The 15,105-nt window shown below is 43.8% G+C and overlaps 1 long non-coding RNA gene across 1 annotated transcript; it reads left to right on the forward strand.

Annotated features, from left to right (window-relative positions):
- Nucleotides 1-596: 596 nt before the first annotated feature.
- Nucleotides 597-13,952, forward strand: LOC149355066 (uncharacterized). Its single transcript, XR_016291429.1, has 3 exons — nucleotides 597-1,105; nucleotides 2,188-2,261; nucleotides 13,826-13,952. It is a non-coding gene; the product is annotated as an uncharacterized LOC149355066 (long non-coding RNA).
- The last annotated feature ends 1,153 nt before the right edge of the window (nucleotides 13,953-15,105 follow it).

Raw genomic sequence — 15,105 nt, forward strand, 5'->3', positions numbered from 1 at the left:
GGCTGCACTCTTATACATGCACCTTGGTACACAATTACCAGTACAACACTGTTTTTCAAAATAGAAATGCAGATATATATAAACACAATATGAGGATATAAATTACATAGCATATTTCATACTAAGAATTGATTTGGTTTTCACGTTGGATGAGAGAACTCCACTATAAAAAATGCACACCTTCACTGTAGTCTCAAGAAAGCATATACCATGGAGGTTGTTCTCTCGACGCGCGTTTCAACGCGGCCGCCTCTCACGTCGTGCTGCCGATCAAACAGCGTCACCATGTTTTTACGACAACCTACTCTCTACGACTGCTACGTTGGGTATTTTGTTAGCCTTGCTGATCTCCCATCAATATAAAAAAAAAACTTCCCCATACAAACAGAAATCGGCATGTAATTTCGTGAATGAGCAAAGCAGCAAGCCATACTGCCGTGAGAACTCAGGCATTTTTCAACCGCAGCGCAAGCAACAGGTCGTTAATTCGCGCGTTTCTACCAGTGGTAATTGCTCGCAATCGCTGCAATTTCTGTGGATGCCGATACGGCTGAATACAAAATAAAAATACCAAAAATAAAATAAAAAGTAGGATACAAGCTTTTTCACAACGAAACCGAAACAAAAACTGGTTGTCACCGCCAGGTGGCTGCCGGTAGCTGTTTTTCTGTATAACCCTCATGGCGGTTCGGGTGCTGCGTCGCGTGCATCGCGCTTCGGCGCTTGCTACAATTCGCTACTTGGATTGTGAGCCGTCGTGAACTGTGTTGTGGTTTGCGTGTGTTTCTTCTTGCTCAAGGGTGCACAATCGCGCAGTGCTGTCGACGTAGCCTATTCGAGGCAAAGTGACATTTTTCTGGTCTCTCTAACTTTTCAGTCTGTGCGCTTCTTTGTGTAGTCCAGGATGGGTGTCCAGGCACAAAGACGCGCGGGCAGTGGCACGGTGGAAATGTTCCAAATAAGGCCCGGAATATTTTCTTCTGTGTGACTACGTGGTAGAGAGTGCCGGCTACGTAGCACTCGTGCTGAACTCTCACTGGTTGGTGTAGTGCCCGTGACACGAAGGCAAACAGCGTTCTGCACGACTACGCAATCATCTGAAAAGGTAAGCAGTACTCGTGCATTATCCGAAGCATATAATGCTGGAACGGTGACCTGTCGTACTGCTGCAGTATTCGTGTTCAATGCTATAAAAAGCGTTTAAGGCGCTTTTGTTGTCGCCGCGGTGAGTTGCTCTGCCAAGAATTGTCGCTGTCGGTACTTGTTTTGGCAAAGGGGATGCGACCGTGCGTGCGCTAGCTTTGCATGATTTTGGTATGCGCATGTTTGCGCGTTTTGTTTCTTGTTGAGCACAGATTTGTCCTCGTATATGCCTCGTTCTACGCGTTTCTGCCCATGCTTGTTCACACCACCGCGCACGCTTCAAGGACCGGCACTTTGGCTGTGCGTAAAATGTATGATTGTCTTTCAAGATAGCGTTAGCACTTTGAGGGGGATTGAAACACTTTTTATTCGCCGCGGTTTTTGCTTGGCCCTAGACTGTTGAACCTTAGGTCGTGGGGTCGATCCTGATGGCAGTAGCCGCATTTCGATTTAGGTGAAATGAAAAAAAGAATGCCCCTGTGCTGTGCGATGTCAGCTCACGTTAAGAAATTCTAGGTGGTCTCAATTAATCCGGAACCCTCCAATACGATCAGTGCCCATTTTCCGCATCTGAATTCAAACCCCACTATAAAGAAAGCACTGTCTCAGGTTGCAGTTACCAACGAAAGTTAATTTCCGGCCGTCAGGATCTAATTTTTAAATGAGTATGTGAAGATTTTTTTTTTATGATACCGATAGCGTTTCTGGCTACCCAGAGTATAGGATCTTGCATTTCGATCACTCTGCTGTTTGAAAATTGGTTTCTGAGGAAAACAAGTGACGCAATAATTGTCTCAGTTATTACGATGTTTATCTACGCTTTCGAACGCAGATTTGTTTTGCTCATAGCAAGATTCCTTTACTAGTGCTAGGGGAACTGATGCATTTTAAACAGGGTAGTTTTCCTTTGTATTGAGGTGTATACTTGGGCAAGTATATTTTTTCTGATCTTTTTACATTCATGTGATATTCACTGTTGGACCGAGTTCGCATGCTTGTTTTTGTACTCCTGTCATAGTGATAATGGGAAATTGGTATCCGCAGGTGGCACATCTGTCTTCCAGTCCGAGTCAATGGCATGGATTTTGTGGCCACCAGATGAAGTCAAAAGCTGTGTTGTAAGTTGTTACTGCATTGTGCTTTGTTCTTGTGGTTGCCATGAATTGTTCTCTTACTTTCATTGCTCTTTTCCTTAATGCTACTGCTTGGAGCAGTTTGGATAGCTCTGGCCTGATATGTTTACATGTTTATATGAGTAATATTAGTTGGCTGTCAGAATGGGCCGGTTGCAGGCCATTTGAAGTTTTACATTCAATATTGCTCGTCTTTTAACCGTTGCATTCTATGCATGAAGTGCGAAATGTCTGCATGTTTTTGGCTGCATTATGTGATACTATTTGACTACGAATATTAACATTATGATGCATGTGTGTTAACTTAAATATGTGTTTTTATGCCACTCATCGCAGGTCACAGATGTAAAAGAAAAAGTGCACACATGAGAACTGATTTCATTACTGCTGCCTTGTTTTTGCTAAGCATGGAGAGCTGAGCTAATTGGTTCTGGGTAGAATTATGAGACATCATTCCAGTGTACAAAAACACATGAACGAAGAGAGTAGACTCCATAGACCCCATACTTCAACTGAGGTTGATTCCACAACATGAGCTTTTTACATGCAAAGTGGTACTAGTGACCCCTGTGGCTGAAAAGTGTTTCCTCGCCCAGGTAACAATTATTCAAGGTTGCAAAAACAAAAACATAGGCGTAAGGTTAGCTTGTCACTCAAGTTGAATGCATTGGCGTGACTAAACATTGCCTACCTGGCTGACCCAACACACATTTGCGTTGAGATAATCTATTTCTTTTTCTGCCTGCCTGCTCCAGTCGCCTTACTTCGGCATTGACGCTGTCACGACTCTGTGACAGCATCAATGCGCAAGTAAGGAGACTGGAGCAGGCAGTTTTCACAGGAGAAATTGTAGCCTTAGTGGTAGAAAGCGAGGTTCGAGAGATGAAGTGTGCTGGCAGCGCAAGCCTGAAGACAACGCACATTCGCAACAGTGACCTGTCATTGTGCCCTATTGCCATCAGGTGTCACACCGCCTCAAGAAGGCCAGTGACAAACACAATGTACATGTCGTATTTTCAGCTTGGGAAAGCTGGGATGCATGTGCCACCTGATAAATGACGTTACGAAAAAGCCTGCCTACAAAACTAAGCACACCAAACCCCTCGTTAAACATGAGGTTGACATGGTGTACAGCATCCTCCTTGCCTGTGGCAAACATTACATTAGACAGACGAGGCTTGCATCAATGAACGCTTGCTTGAACATTGCAGGACAGCTGATTCATTAAAGGGGTGGAGACACCAAATTTTGAAGCTATAAAAAGCCTGCTATGGGATTCCTATGTATGCAAGGGCACTCACAGCCAGGTGTTGGACGCAACAAACGTTTCAAAAATATTTTAATTCGGTTCCAAAGATTACCTAAATGCTCACTCTCACGATCTAGACCCCATCGATAGCGCTATCAACGCTGACGTCACAAGGGGGTAAACAAATTAAAGTTTTAGTGACGTCATACCAAAATACAGTGACGTATGATGAGCGGGGCACAGCCGCGTGAGCGCAGTCGACGCACCAGCGAGCCGCATTTGCTGCTAACCGCCACTCGCTCGGTTTGCGGCGCGCCGTTGCGAACAGCGTCGCAGCGTCCGATTGCAGCTCGTCGCCTGCGTCCGGCCTGCTAGATGTCAACGGCGAGCCGCTCGCGACAAACGCAACGACGGGAAGCGGCAACCAATGCGAGCCCGGAGAGCGGCAGCGTCATGATGAAATAGGGCGCACTCCTTGGAGCCGGGCGGCCTGCGCCAGTCTTCGTGCCGACCACCGGCATCCGAAGAACTCGACAGTATTGTTTGTTCACGTTCATAGCAAACCCTGGGATATATGAATATCAAAAATGCATCGTTTCTGACGATCGTTGGCAAATACCGAGTTCCTGATAGAAGTGATGACTGCGATGCAAGCAAATTTCATCCCATATCGGTTTTGTGCTGCTGCTACCTGGTGCGGTTCGCCTGCCGTCTGCTAGCTCTGTTGCTGAAGACGTCGTGGAAATCGAACATATCTTTTATTGTGGGACGAGTTCACAGTAAAGGGGTGCCGAGCGGAGCACGTTTCTGAGCGCTGGCCAGTCCCGAAGCGCCCTCAGCTGCGGAGTCGGTCGTGAAACCAGCTCAGGCCTAGCGACGACTAGGGCAGTCTGGGACCAGCGCGCAGGTCGTCGCCCGGCGTTGCCGCAGGCAGTGTCGTTGCCGAAAGATCCACTTTCAGTACAGTCATGCTGTCGTATCTCGAATCTAGGAAGCATCCTTACTGGTAGCATGGCTGTTTTGTGCGGACGTGAAGTACGCCGTGCCTGCCAGTCGGTCGGCCAGCCTGGATACCGTCTGCCGACGTCATAAAAGCGAGCTAAGGAGTGTTCTTGACGTAAATAATAAACCATGGTACAAGAAATGTGAAAAAAGTGTCATTTTTGAGGATCGCTGACCAATACTGAGCTGCTGGTAGAGGTAACAACGGTGATATGAGCAATTTTCTTGCCAGAACCGCCTCGCAGCTGCCGCTGGCCCGACGTTGGGGTCCGGCTCGCCTGGCGCCCGCTAGCTCCGCTGCCGAAAGCGTCGAGGAGATTGACCATACTATTATTTTATTGTGAGATGATGCTGTTGACACTAAAACTATTTGTGAAAAGTATTCCTTTTATTATAGCGCAGGCGACTACCGAAGCGCCGGCCGCTTGCGAAACAGGCTATAGGCCTAGCGACGACCACGGCAGCCAGCCAGGCAGCAGCAGAGCTCGTCGCCCGGAGCGCCCGCGAGCGGTGCCGTTGCCGAAAGCTCCCAACATAAGCAGGCATGCTTTGTCGCTGCTCGAGTATAGCTGGCAGTTCTGATAAGAAGGCGATTTTGTCTTTTCTTGTGATATTTGTACACCAACCCAAGCAGCGCTCAGGTACTGCTGCACGGCGGCGAAGTGTGACACCGGTTGTGGGCGCAGCGCAGTGATGCTTACTGGCATTTTCCAAAGTGCTTCGCATCCTCACGCGAACCCGCGAAGGCGATATTAGCGTGCGATAAAAAAAAAAAGTTGATGTCCTCACTCATTGGATTCAGATCCGTCAGAATCCGAGCTGCTGGTACTAGACATGCTGTTGTTTTTTTTCATGCGCTGGTCAGCACGTGTGTGAGAAAGCAGACGATGCAGCAGTAGGTGCGTCACAACTTTTGTGGACCCACGTGACCAAGCGAAGTAGTTGATCTTCCCCCTCTGTGACGTCACTGTCCAACTCGGCGTTCCGAAACCGAAACCGAAAATCGTTCACCTAAAAATGCGATAATAAATTATTCACTGTGAATATATGAATCTCTGAGTGTGTATCATGCTTCCTGGAGCCATAAGAAACGTTTGAAACTAAGAACGCCCGAACCACAAATTTGGTGTCTCCACCCCTTTAAGTGGCAGAGGTCATTTAGCTGAGCACATTCGCCTTTGCTCGCACAAGCGAGCATGCAAGGCGTTTTTGAAAGAAACACATGCCTTGTGCAAGTTTAGCACTTGAAAGGGCTGGGAAATTTTTTAAGCCTTTTGTATCTCTGCTGAAAAAGAGAATTACGTCAGCAGCCCTTCTGCAGCGCTCCAGAAAAAGAAATAGATTATCTGGAGGCAAATATGTTTGTTGGGTCAGCCAGGTAGGTGATGCATAGGCGTGCCGATGTGTTTAATGTGAGTGGCAAGATACCTTTACCCCTATGTTTTTTTGTGTTTTGGTTTTTGCCGTCCTGAATAATTGTTATCTGGTGGCGGAAATACTTTTCAGCCCCAGGGATCACTAGTACCCCTTTGCACATAAAAAGCCTGTGTTGTGGAATAAACCTCAGTTGAAATATGGTGTCCATGGAGTCTACTCTCTTCATCCGTGTGATTTTGTGTGCCGGAATGATGTCTCATAATTCTCCCTTGTTTTCAGTGAATAAGGAGGGCTTCTGGTGTCTCTTTTTTTGTATGTGATGGTTATAACAAAGTGGCTACCCATAAACTGTCATTTTGGGCTTAATTGAAGGATCCTTGGGAATTTGTTTGACAGCATATTCCATGGGCACTTTCTTGAGAAAAATCAGTTATTTGTTACCCATTTCACTGCATTAACCATTGCTTCTCATCATGTCTCGAAAGTCATTGATAAGCACAAGCTTTCGAGTACCTGAGGGCTGTGTGAGAAGCCTTCTGACATACTTTAAACTACTGAGGATATCTGAAGACAGATTTTACCAATAATTGTTAGCCAATCCAAACCTCTTGGTTCTATCCGTGACAACCTGAAGCTGACCTGTCAATAATTAAGGCTGGAAACCGTTCTGATCCCCAAACTGTTCTCCTATTTTATTGATGTGCATTTTGCATGAACTGTTAGAGCACGAAATGAGTCCGCATATTACTTGCCACCATAATTCAAACTAATATTTCTATACCAGTCATCACGGCTCCCATTCTCTTTACTAATGTGCAATCCAACTTTTTGAATTCACAACAGATTTTCACCCAAATTCAGATTCTTTATTTTAGGCAAGTGTCATCGACTTGAATTTCTCCAAAGCTTTTCATGTTTGTCATTATAACCTTTTAGCTACACTCTCATGCTTGAGCCTTCATTCTTTGATATTAGTGTAGATTCATTGCTTCCTGTTCTACGGCTGGCCTTAAAGAACTATTGTACTTCTTCTCTTATGAAGCCCAGCATATCAATATGCAAAATCATAAGGCGTCCCTCATCCTGAGTCACTTTGGGATGTTAAACCCCCATAAACCAAACCAAGCACATTACTAAAGTACATTAATATTAGCCATTCAATAACAGTGTTTGTCTTTATGACCCAACCTTGTCTTTATGACCCAACCTTGTCTTTATGACTGCATTATTCAGAAGGATGCCCCAACTATCTCAGCTACTCTGACTGTATTGACTTTTGCAAGACGGATGAATGGTCTTGTTTGTAATTCATCGTGTCAAAACAGCGCAAAGAAGAGAAAGATGAGGAAGGAATGCGACGGTGCGAGTGCTGACTTTCAAGAAGGTTTATTGGAAAGCACATCAAAATATATACACTGTGGCCTAAAAAAAGAATGAAGAAAGGGCGCCTTGTAACATTCACTTTGGATCTGTCAAAAACAAAACGAAAGTTGAATATGAAGCATTTAAGAGCATGAACTCTTTCTTAGGGAGCGATAAAGAAGGTGTGTTAACACATTGATTGCGTTTTTTCTACAATTTCAGTGGCCTCGATCATCCCATGCACAAACTTTTCTGTGTCTGTCTAGCACAATGCAGCACAAGAAATTACGCCTCACAGCATAAAGGATGTGGCAAACGGTCGCAGTCGCGACAATGAAACATCAGATTCTCCCTGCTAGCTTTGTTCACATCGTAACGGTGGTCTTTTGACCTCTCATTGGCACCTCTGCTAGTTTCTTGCTGAAGTTGATACATTAGCCAGATGGTTCAACTTTAGATTATTACATAGTTTCTTGGCTCTGGACATTGCTATTAACAAATCAGCTGTTTTGTGACACTTGAACTCAGAATTAACTGCCTCCGTTGCCTTGGACAGAAAGACGCCTTTAGACATGATCACGAAACCACCTTCTTTATCAGCAGTTGAATGCGATAGGGCCCACCGTCTTAAACCCGTTACAGTTCAGCCTGCGGGCAAGTTCCTGGCATGGTTCAAACCACGACACCCCATCAACCAACGCCCCCTGAAACACACCTGTCATGCTCAGGTCCAGGCACAGGAAGGCAAGACGTCAAAGTATGGCAAACAGCTCCAGAATAGTCCTCTTCGAAGGAACAATGGCAAATTTTGGCCCGTATATGCTTCAAGCAGCAGACGAGGCAGCAACTCAGTGTCGACATTGTGCACCTTGTTTTCAGACACTCGTGCCTTGGCTTCTCTGCTCCGGGCTAGTGAGCGCAAAGTGGCTGCAAAGTGGCATTCCAGATGGCTTTCACCTGGTCAACGGTGCGTGACACCGTCAACCAGCCACTCCCTGGCTTGTTTTCAGGCACAAGAGTTTGACAACAAGGTGCACACCTTCAGCTTGGAGTCGCTGCCTCGTCTGGTCCTTGAAGTGCTTATGGACCAAAATTTTCCGTTCCTCCGAAGAGAACTATTGTGGAGATGCTTGCCATGGTTTGACGAGTTGCCTTTTCCACGCACAGACCTGAGTGTGACAGGTGTGTTTCGGGATGTTTTGATGCAGTGTCACGGTTTGAACCCTCTTTAGGAACTTGCCCACAGGCCGAACTGTGTCGTATTTAAGAGGGTGGGCCCTCTTGCTTTCAACTGCTGATAAACGGTGGTTTTGTGGTCGTATCGAAAGGCGCCTTTCAGTCCAAGGCCACAGATGCAGTGTATTCTGAATTTGAGTGCCACTTACTATCTGATTTGTCAAAAGGAAAGTCCAATGCCGAGAAACATTAACAATCTAGAGTTTAACCATCAGGCTAATGCCACCAACTTCAGTAAGAAAAATTGTCCAGCTATCTTCTTTACCGCAAAGACCCATAAAGGTGACTGCTCCTTGAGGGTTGTAGTTTAAGAGAATGGAACCTGTCAGAAACAAATCGCCTTCGCTTTGCGATATAAAATTAAGTTGCTGAGCATTGATGACTCCTCTCGTGTAAGATCTGCAGAGAAAGTAACGCAGTTTCTACACAATAACTCTCGCACCAGTTTCATGGGGTGCTATGTTGACATCAAGGATTTATATTACGCCATCCCTCAATCAGGATCAATAATGTGTTGAAGAATTCATTAACCTCAATGGAGCAGCGGCATTCCAAACGTCTCAGGCGTTTTGGTGAATAATTTTGTCGCACTTTTAAGCTCATACCTTCAGTCCACCTTTATTACATTTCAGAATAGCTTGTTTTTGCAAAAAAAACTATTAGCGCCGCTGTTACGTGGCTTATTGCAGGATCTCCAATCCTGACGAAGCATTGTCTAAGGTGAGAGAGGAGTTCAGTCAAAGCCTCAGTCCACTTTGAATCACCACTGAAATTATAGAGGATAATATGTCATCACATTTATTGGATCTCAATCTTGGGTGGTTACACTTGTTGGGCTTACGAGCCAAGGGAAAACAAGCTACTTTTACCATTTTCTTCGGTTCAGTCTAAGCTGGTCAAGAGGTGTCACTAACCTTTGCTTCAAAAATTCCTTAATGAAATCCTGTTTGATTGCCATGACATCCAGTTTTGCCCAGCTCATATGCCGTTTGTCCTTTATTGGATATTCAGAACCTTTGTCAGTGTCTTTAGCCGATTGCTTTAAGCAGAAGTTGAAACATTCCTTTTGTGCCCCCGTCGAGACTGTAACTCCCAAAAGGAAGTTTGTACGTACCTTTCCCTACATCCACAATTGGTCGCACCGGTTAAATAGGCAGTCGAGTTGGCGTCGATATTGTTTTTCTAACCCTATGAAGTTTCAGTACCTGTAGTCAACCGAGATTATCCATCAGAGTCTCTTCGTGCACTGCACAGAAGACATAGTGTGTTCGAACGCCTTGAAATGCGGCTATGTTTACATTGGGAAAACAGGCAAGTGTGTCACTGAGAGGTTTAAAAGACCACCACGACGATGTGAACAAAGCTTGCGGGAGAACTTTGATGATTCACTGTCGCAATTGCAATTGTTTGCCAGATCCTAAACGCAGTGAACCGGAATTCATGTTCTGCATTTTGCCTGACAGACACAGAAAAGTTTGTGTGTGAGATAATCGAGGCCACTGAAATTAAAAAAAAAAAAAACGCAATCACTGTGTTAGCACACCTTCTTTATCGCTTCCTAAGGAAGAGTTCATGCTCTTAAATGCTTCTTTGTCAGTTTTTGTTTTGTTTTACACTCATGCAATGTGGTTGACACAAGGTGCCCTTTGTTCGTTGTTTTTTTAGGCCACAGTGTATATATTTTGACGTGGTTTCTAATACACATTGGCGATAGTCAGCACTCATGCCATTATATTTATTCCTTCGTTGTCCTTGTCTTGTCTGCATTGTTTTGGCACAACGTATTGACCTCCTTTCCCACCTCTAGGGTTAATGGTATGGAGAAACCTTAACCAGATGCAGCCCCACATACTTGGAGCATGTCACGATACATGCTGCTGGCACCACAAGGGCACTCGGTTTATCAGGAGATGTCATGATCTGTGTGCTCTTGCCATGCTGCGCAGTTTATGCATATAATTTTTATTGATTCCAAACTGAAGTATTCCCTAGCTCTTTCAATTTTGCACCAAACTGTTTGATGCTACGCCACCAACTCCCTTTAATCCAACAGCGACACTTGGTACAGCATATGTGTAATCAGTCATCTCATTTGACCACCAGACATCACTGCATAAAAGGGGAAATCGCTCGTTTAGGTGTGTTCCATATACTCTACAATACTTTTCCACAACTTAATGTTAAATGTTGCTGCCCCGCTTCAGACCAGGATGCCATCACAACTAAATCAAGAAATTTTTCCTGTTCCCATTGAAGAATAAATCAAATCAAAGTTTATTTCCCATCTAGCACTACAGATGAAGGAATCGTAGAAAAAGCTGCCTTTGGGCAGCTTGACGAGTCTACAATCCTAATTATTGACAGGGAGGCAACACAAGAGCTTATACAATTTTAAAAAACAAGCACATCAAGGAAGCACCGGAGAATACACGAAACAGCAATATGTATACATAATGAAACTTAAACAATGTTATGCAAAAACAAATTATGTAGTTCATGACGTGAAAAAGAAAACAAATCGAGGTTAATGTGGATATACCTATTTAGAAGAGATGGAAGTGTGTACTGAAGGCATTCCCTACCAAGATTTAGTCGAGGTGTTGGCACTGTCCATTCTTCGCCACGTCTTGTTGGATAGACTGATTCTTTTTTCCTTAGTTCTGCAAAATTTTTAAGATTTGTTACATTCTTCTTGATTTCTGTTTTAAAAGTAACACTGAGGCGATATTTATAAAGATTATGTGCTTTAATAACTCTGGAATGACAAAAGAAAGCTGCACTGGGATGTCGGAACGGTAAATTATATGCATTTCGGAGATATCTTTTTTGCATTAAATGAATTCGTTCAAGGTTAGTGAATGTTGTAGTGCCCCACACCAACTGGCAATAGTTTAAATGCGAGTTGAATATTGAATTGTATACCAGCATCTTAGTTTTTGTGGGAAGTATGTATTTTAGACGGCCTATAACACCAGTGATTTGAGCTATATTTTTCAAGATATAATTGACATGATAATCCCATGACATACTGGCAGAAAATATGACCCCAAGGCATTTAAACTGCTCAACAATTTCTACAGCCCGCGAGTTTAATATAATATTATCGTGCAGTGGGATAACTTTATTTTTCGGCCTAAATATGACAGCTTTGGTCTTACTCTCATTTATTTGCATCAGGTTAACTGCAGACCAGACCTCAAGAGCTTTCATTGTGGCATTACATTGTTTGATAAGTTCATGAACATTTTCACTCGAAAAACATACGCTCGTATCGTCTGCATAGATGAAAAACTTTGTATTATCGCTAATGTTGACAATATCGTTTAGGTAAATATTGAAGAGTAGAGGCCCTAGCGTACTGCCTTGGGGGACACCGTAGAAGAGCGGCTTCGGTTCAGACTGTATACCATTTATGTACACCACTTGCTGTCTAAACGACAAATAAGAACTTAACAATGAGAGCGCTTTTCCTCGGATACCATAGTAGTGTAATTTATTTAGTAAGATTTTATGATTTACCAGGTCAAAAGCCTTTGAGAAGTCCACAAATACACCAATGACAATAGATTTGTTTTCAAGTTGCTTTATTATATATTCCTTTTGTTGGAGTAATGCAAGTTCAGTGGATTTGCTTTTGCAGAAGCCAAACTGAAATGGTGTTAGCAAGTTAAATTTATGGATGAAATTTGACATTCTTAGATGCAGCATTTTCTCAAATGCTTTCGAAAACACTGGCAAAATAGAGATTGGTCTGTAGTTGGCGAGGGCGTTGCGATCTCCTTTTTTGTAAAGAACAACAACTTTTGCTAATTGCATTTTTTCCGTAAAAACTGCAGTTTCTAAACAGATGTTAAAGATGTGAGCAAGTATGGGAGCAATTATGTCAACTACATGCTTGACTGGCCGTATTTGGATATCATCAATGTCACTGCTACTGCTATTGTTAAGATTTGTTATCACCGACACTACTTCGTCTACCGTGACTGGGTGCAGAAAAATTGTTTCATCATTCTGAATTCGAACATATTTGCAAGCGTCAGATCCGGCAGCACGTGTTATAGCACGGGTATAGCCAAGCTCGTTAAAAAAGTATTGAATACATTAGCCAGTTCGACGCCAGAAACTTCCTTTCATATCAATATTTAATTTTGTTAATGCAGTGCGTGAACTGTCCCGCTGCAGAAGTGTATTTAATCTCGACCATAGTACACCATTTCGAGCATTCTTAACATCTAGAAGTGACACGTGATAGGCTGTTCGTGCAGACCGCAGTTTTTTAGTCAATTTGTTCCTATATTTCTTAAATACCGCAAGGTCCTCAACCTTCCGGCTGCTCAAAAATTTTCTGTACAGCTTGTCTTTCATTTGTATTTCTCCGCGAAGCTCTGGCGTTACCCATGGCTTGCGGATTCTGCGACTTTTCACACGTGTTACAAGAGGAAAGCAGTCGTGATATATCTGTTTAAAGCAATCGACAAACGTATTATAGGCAACATTTGCATCATGAAGTTCAGCTATCTTACTCCAATATACTTTCATGAGCGAATCCCTAAAGGATTTCAATGATGATTCTGTAATAGCTTGGTATGTGATTGATGTGGACTTACTTCCTATTGTACTAGCGTTCTCAATGCAAGCAAACACAGGAAGATGGTCACTAACACAACAAGATAAAACACCAGAAAAAGCATTCAGCTGCATAGAGTTAGTAATAATTAAATCGAGAACAGAATGGCCTTCGCTTGTGACTCTACCTCACCACATTTTCATTGCATGTGGTCCCTCAAAATTATGGAAATAAGTGATATCGCTTGGAGCATTGACACTGGTTTGTTTTACCCTTTCTTTGCTGCTGTTTTTATTTTTTGCAACTGATGTATGAATGGATTGTATGCCTCTTTTCGTAGTGTATCGTCTGCGACATCTCAGCTGTGCTACTGCAGTCACCCTTCTGATGTTACCTTTATATTTTCCCTCTTATTAATACCCCACTAAAAGCCTTCAGAGGACAAAAAACGATGGCTTTTTTATTTTGCTCATTATGGCACACGTCAGGCTTATGTTTAGGGATATAGGAGAGGCCTTTGTCTTGCAGTGGTGCTAGTTATGCTGCTGATGATGGTACTTAATGACGAGCATATGATATATTGAATAAGAACCTCAAATTATTTTTCTTTGTGAGTGCGAATAGCTTCAGTGGTTCTTGATTTAGGCTCACTTTATTCCTGTGGCCACAATACGGAGTTTACTTTTTTAGCACTCTAATACTGGCAAGAATAAAAACTTGTGGATCCTAATTCTTTCATTTCAATCTTTTCTGCAGAGTGCATTGCCCAGTTTTCCCAAGCCCTCATGCACCGGTGGTACATCAACAAGGCTGTTTCATGGGGCCCAGCTGCATTGACAAGTGGCTAAAGAAGAGCAAGAGGAGTATGAACACAAAATAAAACTGGCTGTAGGAGCTTCATCTATTTTGAAATTTGCTGTCTCATTGCAATAGACATAACATTGCTGCATGGCCCCTGCCCCAACATCTCCCAGTCATTCCAACATGCCCAGTCATTCCAACCTGCCCAGTCATTCCAACGTGCCCAGTCATTCCAACATGCCCAGTCATTCCAACATGCCCAGTCATTCCAACGCATTTTCCATTACCATAATCCACCAAGGTTTCCAGTGTTGGTTTCCAATATTTACATCATTGCCTTTTTTTCCAATAGGGATATCCTCGACCAATTTGAAAGGTGACATAATGTCTTTAATTTTGGGCGGCTTTGATGACTGACTGCTCACCACAGAGGTCGTGCCTGCTTTTGCTTGACCTTCAGCTAGCTTCACCTCTAGTCGCCTCTTTTCTAGCTCCACCTCATCTTTTCTCTTTTGTTCCGCTAATTCCAATTCCTCTTTTCTTCTTCGTTCCTGCAATTCCAATTCCTCAGCGTGACTGGCGCCGCCACGTCGCCTCTGCTTTCTTTTCTGTTCCTATAATTCCTGTCTTCTTTTGATTTCCTCCCAGTGCTTCACTATCTCCTCATCCTCAAAACCGAGGTCCTCTATCGCACTGACAACCTGCAATTTCTTCATAGTTTTCCCACAATCAATCCCTAATTCTCCAGATAAGGAGATCAGGTCCATCTTACGCAGCTTTCCCCAGTCCATGACTGCCCTTAAGTGCTCGCTAATAATGTGATCGCTAGTCTCTCAAGGATGTTGGTGCAAAGCAAGGTTCAAATCCAAACAGGCTACTGCAACCAACGTACACTACCAGGAAGAGCAGCACAAATGCTAAGCCTGGCAATACTCAAGGAGAGAAGGCAATGCACTCACCAAAACCGGAGCGAGGACACCACGCAGACGATCTCACCGCCAACAACCAGTTGTTGCGGCCCGTGTAGCATGGCCGGGGACCGGTGATGGGACGAGGAGAATGGGAGACAGGGTTAAGAGGGAGGTAACGAAAAGTTTATACACTTATTTACATTATTTACAAAGGGTGACTGAGAATGAATCTCAGTAAAGGGAACTTCTTCGTCAACCGGAGTCGACTGGAGCTAGCAGGCTTCTCTCGGCCACACGCACAGCCGAGTTAAATATGGTTCGGAT

The sequence above is a fragment of the Amblyomma mixtum genome, chromosome 3 (assembly GCF_055824585.1).
Source record: "Amblyomma mixtum isolate Tamu chromosome 3, ASM5582458v1, whole genome shotgun sequence".
Taxonomy (NCBI): domain Eukaryota; kingdom Metazoa; phylum Arthropoda; class Arachnida; order Ixodida; family Ixodidae; genus Amblyomma; species Amblyomma mixtum.